Genomic DNA, 7572 nt, shown 5'->3' with positions numbered 1-7572 from the left:
TCTAATTGGTACACTTAATTTCTTCTATAATGGAGAACATCCAAATTGGATGTTCAATGTTTTCTAGAATGGAGAGAACATCCAGATGGCACATTCTATGCCTTCTAGAATGGAGAATATCCAAATGGCACCTTCGATGGTTTCTAGAATGGAGAATATCCAAATGGCACCTTCGATGCCTTTTAGAATAAAGAACATCAAAATCTCACTTTCACTACTATTATGAAGAACATCCAAATGGCACACTCCATGACTTCTAAAATGGAGAACATGCAAATGGCATTTTCAATTTTGTTTAGTATGGAAAACATCCAAATTGCACATTAAATGGAATCATATCAGCACCCTACAATTAAGGACACATGGCCTTATACAGCATGGAATGGGCTAATCCTTTCATTGTTTTTCATCTTAAATAAATCATAGGGAATATGGGAATATGAGGGAATAAAAGGATGTTTTACAATGTGGAATATATGTACCAGCGATCCTTTTCCTTTATATTGTAAGTCTATAATGCATATAATTTTACATAATAATAATAAAAAGATAATGACAGTTTTTCTTTAAAGAGAACTAATGGCGTTAACATCACCTTCTATTTCAATGCTTTATGTGGATAATACATTTTAAGTTTTTATGGTACTCGGAATGACCTTTTAGTATTTCATTGGCCATCTCTAAATGCACTGATGGGAGGTTTCTTATGAAGCACAAATAATAATATATTCATTCCAAGAATTTTTTGAGTCACAGGACCACCTAATACGCACAAAGGAGACAGCTGTAGCTAACTCTTCTTTCTTACCACCTGTGTGAAGTGCTTGAAAGTTTGTTTTGGTTGAAACAAAATAGTATTTTACGTGCATAGTTCTTATATTCGTATTTACCTCTATGTTCAGAATTCAGTACAATTTACATTTTAAATAATGACATGCCTGGCAGCATGGCCTCCTTCATCCCATTTACCCACACCTTGCTTAAAGGAAGTGAGCTGTAGTGGTTATTGTGCCAGTAGTAGCACCTCTCCTGGATCCAGAGACTTTTGCTGGGAGCTTATATAAGCTCCACTGAGCTAAGCTGACTCAATGACCAAGAGCTAATTTGTTGCATTGAGATATAAAGGAATGTAATTAGGTGTGTCGGCTTACATATGTCAGTTTACAGGTTGAAATATTTGAAATTTTCCTAATGAACTTTTGAAACCTTGAGTTATCCCTGCTTGATCGTTCCTTAGAATTGTGTTTTTGTATCAAAAGTGTATCTGTGCTAATGATGATCATGGAAAGTGTGCCATCTAGTGGCATGGTTTAGTTATGCAATCTCTAATGGAAGATGTAACAAACATATCAACGTTAATTCACTTTGCAAGGAATTGTGAAGGGCGGAGTACTGAAATTATTGTAGCTTTTTAAGTCAAAATATTGCCATATCCCTTTATGGTTTCTGAATAAAGCTAAAAAAAAGTTTCCCAATTATTGCACAAACCTTGATTTGATAAACATGTTTTGGGCATCAGTTTGTGATTTTCTGTTTCCCGTGCAAATCCTCTTAGGGGGTTCACATATCAAAGAGGTGTATTATTAAAGGGGAAACATCACTTCCCAGAATTCTTAGTACTATGTTTCATTGTCCCTGTGTTTAACAAATATGTATTCGTGAGGTGTGAAAACTAAAATTAATTGTAGAAAAACACACCTTGTTATCCTGCAATTGGGCGCCTCCATCATAGCTCCCTGAGAGCTATTGCCATAAGCTCTGCCCTTTCTCTTGGCAGTTATCATAGAAAAAGCACACAGAGGGGGTCAGACATGATCCAGTGGTTTTATTTCTCCTATATTCATTTGCGATGTTTGCCTTGGCTTTGACTTGTCCGAACTGGATTATGATAATTTGATAAATCTTTGATATACAATAAAAATGGAACATATAATGAGAATAGGTTAACACAAGTTATAGGTGATTTTCAATGCTTTATTCAATGGTGTAGCTTCCAGAGAACGTCTACTTCCCCTTCAAGAGTGGGCTGTCATATGATCTCATCACAATACATGCATTACTTTGTGGAGAAATTGTGCCCCCTCATCTGTACCAGTGCTATCACAGATCATCACTCACTTGTCGTTGTGGGGAGTTGTATAGACTGTAAGCTCGTTTGAACAGGGTCCTCTCCAACCTATTGTTCCTGTAAGTTTTTTGTAATTGTCCTATTTATAGTTAAATCCCCCTCTCATAATATTGTAAAGCGCTACGGAATCTGTTGGCGCTTTATAAATGGGAATAATAATATTATAATAAATAATTGTACAGAAAGGTCAAGGGTCACTGAAAAGAGCAGGCAATAAAATCAGCTAAAGTTACTTAAAAAATAAATCCCTCCATTCTACAGGGGGGGAAATGTATAGATCTTATATAATAAATGTTTGGAATAACTTGGTGGATACTGGATGAATACTGCCACTCAAGAACCCACTCTCACAAGGACCTTAATGCAAAATATACCAAAAATGTGAGAATTTAAAAGATATCTGAAAAGCCACTAGAGGGAGTTAGACACCAAGTATACGATACAATAATTGAAGTAACTACCAGTTATGTAGCACTTAGATATAAAAGTCACTCAGAGTGAAGAGAAACAAAAAAAATAAAAAGTCAACGTTAAAAGGTAATTTATTTCTATTATACCGAGGTCACGACCAGTGGAGCTCCCACCATAAGGTTTATGCAGTATATGTGGTTTATGCTATGTGTTAGTCCCTATAGTACAGGTACATAGCTGAAAAGAGACATGTGTCCATCAAGTTCAGCCTTCCTCAAATCTGTTTTTGCTGTTGATCCAAAATAAGTAAAAAAAAACACAGTTTGAAGCTCTTCTAATTGTGCACAAAACTAGGAAAAAACATGTGTTTCAAGAAGCTTTTACCCCACAATTAAAAAATAATATCCTTGAATAATACGTTTTTGCAAGTATGCTTCTAGTCAGTGGCGTACATATAGGGGTCGCAGCTGCGACCGGACCAGTCACTCCAGGGGACCCCTGTGACCCGGTACCAGCCACCATGTTTTGCGGCAAACCGCCGGGCCCGCACGTTCAAGGGGCCGATCGGGTGGCCCATGCTGTTTGGTCCACCTGATGGGTATAGATTTCCAGGGGGCCACAATCAGCGCTGCAGCGCTTTAACAGCGCGACCGGCCCCCCTGTGATGAGATCACTGCTGGGAGGAAGTGACAGCCCCGGTCACTCCTCCCAGCTATCAGAGAGCTGCACAGGAGGAAGAAGAGGGAGTCAGAGTGGGAACTCTGACTCCCATCAACCTGAGCCACCACTGAACCCCAGGGGAAGTCACCCCCCCTGCCCCTAGAACATTTTGTATATGTATGTTTTTGTTTGTATGTATGTATATGTGTCTGTCTGTATGGGTCTGTGTGTATCTGTCTGTATGTGTGTCTCTACGTATGTATGTGTCTGTATGTATGTATGTGTGTCTGTCGGGGGGAGGTGAATGAAAGGGGGAGAGAGGGAGGGAGTGGAATGACGGAGAGGGGGGGGGGGGGGGCATGGATCAGTTTCACACCAGGGCCCCATGGATTGTGTGTACGCCACTGCTTCTAGTTGCTGTTTATACATCTGCACGGGCTCTGATAAAACCACTTCTCCAGACATAGAATTCCACATCCTTATTGTTCTTACTGCCTTAGACTAAATTTTCTTTCTTCCAGTTTAAACGCGTGACCTCATGTCCTCTGTATAGTCCTGTTTGTGAATAGATTTCCAGACAATGGTTTGTATTGGCCCCGGGTATATTTAAATAGATTTTAAAAAATCGTGAATAATGGAAATAAATTTCCCTTATTTTTAACTCTGACTTTTTATTTCTTTGTTTCTCTGGATTCTGAGTGACATTTATATCTATATGCTACAGAACTGGTTATTATTTTAATCATTTTATTGTGTACTTGGTATGTAGCGCCCTCTAGTGGCTGTTAAGCCAACTCTTAAATGCTGCAAAGAATAAAATGGGGATTGGGGGCACACCTAGAACATGCATTTCTAAACAACTGTGCTGCTTTAAAGACCACGACATATACAAAATACAGTTAAAGGAACAGCACACACACATTTATTTACACTGTTTTACATTTTACAAAGCTACTTAAAATCACCTATTTAAGACAGGTGATTTTAAGTAGCCTTGTAACATGTAAAAACTGTATTGTTGTTGTTTTTTGTGTGTGCTGTTCCTTTAACTGTAGCTCATACATTTTCACATTTTTGGTCTAAAAAAAAAAAAAAATAACAGACCCCCAAATGCCTTGGAAATAAAATACATCTGACTGACTGAAACAGTTATTTACTATGCTCTGTCTTTTGCACCAGGCAGTCGGCATAGAGAAAACAATTTCACATTCAATTTAAACAATTTCACATTCTCATTTGCAATGTGTTCCCTGGCTGTGCCTGGACTTGGAATTGGTAGTGATGTGATTTGCCTAATCTTTAATATACATTTAATAGAAAATAGAGCATTACATAAAAAGGTTATATCAATGTATGGGTGATTTTCAATATTCTATGCAATGCTGCTATTTCCAGAAAAGTGACTGTACCCCTTTAAAAAAAAAAAAAATGATGACCTCCATGTAGGTAGACAAAGGCAGAAAGTGTGATATACGTGTATTCTATCCAAGTGAGACAATGTTGGCATTACAGCTTGGAACAAGATAAAAATGCATGAACCATTCCACCTGCAGGCATTCTAAAACACATAATTATTCAATTTTAATTCCCTCTAAGACAGATGGTAGTTTAGAAGGTCAATCCGAAAAGTTGATGGACAAAACAGACATATAAAAAACTTGATTGTACTTATATAAAGCGTTGTTTTATAGTTGGTTGTGTTGAACCATTTAGACAACAATATAAGAACATCAAGTGCAGAACGTCTATACACTTTAAAACCATATAATCCGATAAAATCTTATGGTGTCAAACTCACTGCATTTTAATGAATTGTGTCACTCTCACTTTAAGAGCCCTTTAGGGATCAAGCGTCTTGAGTTCAGTGGATCCACTAAGTATAAACTGGATCACAGACAAAGACTGTTGGTACTTGTAAAGCCTTTATTAATTTTCAAGTAGAGTTAGAAACATTTAAAACAAATCAAAATAAAATCCTTGGAAGGCTCTCTGTAACTATTTAGTTGCTCGGCAGATCAAATTCCACATTGATTGCTATATACTCTTGACTTGCACTTTAGATATATATTGCTGTTATTTTAGCAATATGATTGTTTGCACTAGAAAGTGTTCTGTTTAGCACAAAATATTCTGTACTTTAACCCATAAAGGACCAAACTTCTGGAATAAAAGGGAATCATGACATGTCACACATGGCATGTGTCCTTAAGGGGTTAAAGGGATATACACCTAAGTTTTTTGTCACTAGTTTTTTTTACGGTTAAATATTTGTGAGCGCCTGTTTTACCCACTTTTTATTTTTGTCTGTTAGATGGTAGTTTAGTAAGAAGAGATTTACATAAATCCAGAATTATTTCCCAAGACATATGTTTGTGTGATCATCAATTAGCTAAATACTCCAGAACTTTATTGCTTCACTCTTTCTACCTAGCAGTATATTATGATGGGAAACAGTACTAAAAATTGTAAGACACTAACACATTTAAAAAACAGGGAAAATGCAGACCTAATCCAGGTGCATTCCTGACCCTATAGTGTTAAAAACCTCCCTTGTACTCCTTAAATAGGATAAAACCTTATTCCAGCACCACGGCGGTCTGTCGGCACTGGCTCCGCCCCTTGACTGAGATCATTAGAATTGACGATCTTGGCCAACTCAATGCTTTCCCGTGCAATGACTGGCTATAGACACCAGAACAACTACATTAAGCTGTAGTTGTTCTGGTGACTATAGTGTCCCTTTAATGTAGATGAGATGTGATATTGTATTTTCCTAATTAAGTCACTAGATGTCACTGTAGCTCAAGTTTTGTTTGTCTTTTCAACTAAAGATACTAATAATTTCATAACATACAGAAGGTAAAAATGCATAAAAAAAAAAATAATAATAATAATAATAAAAATCTACTCACTTTTTAAAGTGTACTAAGTGCACTGCTGCAGATAGGACTCCCCTACACTAGGATGAGGCACTCGAACCTGGGGTAAACTATACAGAGCAGTTACGGAGCAGAGTGCTAAAATGTAAGCAATCTCCATGGAAACCAATGAACTGGTCCGGTTGATTAATAAATTTGTTTCTTCTAAGCATCACGGGAGATTTATAACATTTCTGCAAATGTAAAAAAGTACATAAATCAAAACAGAAACCAGTTGAATCAGTAGAACTCGATAATTCCTTCACGTTTAGAATACTGCGCTACTTTTACAGAGGTGACATTTGTGCAAAATCTCAGATTGGCATGTAATGGGACACTCAAAGGAAAAAAAATGGTCACGGCCCTTATTTTTGTTCTGTTATCAAGAAGTTTGACAAAAAAAAAAGGAAAACAAAACATGGACTTCTTCCTACGCCTCACCACTCAACCACTAAATTGTTAATGACAAATTTACTTTATACATTATAGTTCTCGTATTTTGTCAGTGTTCAGTGACAAGCACTGGGCTAGAGCAGGCAGCAGCTCGTGTGCCATCAAATCGCTGTTAACGCTTCCAGTCACAGTGACTCTGCATCACAGTAATGTGTACTGACATTGTTACAATATTTGGACATGGCACAAGGAAGAGAAATTCCTCATCATATCAGTTGCTGAAGAGGAGGAGGGCTTAGGGCGAAAGAAATCCTTTGTTCTTTTTTTGTTAGACTGTTTTTAAAATGACTAAACACACCCACAGCATAATTAGCGCCATAACCGCTGCAATAAAATGAAGTGCTTAAAGGGACACTCCAGGCACCCAGACCACTTCTGCTCATTGGAGTGGTCTGGGTGCCAACTCCCACTACTCCTAACCCTGGAAGTGTAATTATTGCAGGTTTTTTACAACCCCTTCAGTAACCGGGGTTGGGGGGTGGGAGGGAGGGGGAACCTCCAGTGCCAGGAAAACGGATTGTTTTCCTGGCACTGGAGATTCCCTTTAAAGGACCAATATAGGCACCCAGACCACTTCAGCTCAATTAAGTGGTCTGGGTGCCAGGTCCATCTAGGATTAACCCTGCCTGCTGTAAACATAGCAGTTTCAGAGAAACTGCTATGTTTACATATGGGTTAATCCAGCCTCTAGTGGTTGTCTCATTGACAGCCGCTAGAGGCGCTTCCGGGCTTCTCACTGTGATTTTCACAGTGAGAAGACGCCAGCGTCCATAGGAAAGCATTGAGAATGTTTTCCTATGGACTGGCTGAATGCCCGCGCGGCTCTTGCCGCGCATGCGCATTTAGCCGATGACGTATTCCGCGACGCTGTAGTTGAACAAATACAGTACAATATAAACAGACCAATAAAAAAAGGTAAAGGACCCTGCCCGTGAGCTTACAATCTAAAAATTATCAAAGCGAAATGCTGCACAAACAGACTCCAGGCACCATGACCACTTC

This window comes from Pelobates fuscus, chromosome 11 (genome assembly GCF_036172605.1).
Source record: "Pelobates fuscus isolate aPelFus1 chromosome 11, aPelFus1.pri, whole genome shotgun sequence".
NCBI lineage: Eukaryota > Metazoa > Chordata > Amphibia > Anura > Pelobatidae > Pelobates > Pelobates fuscus.
Note: the sequence above shows the minus strand (reverse complement) of the source record.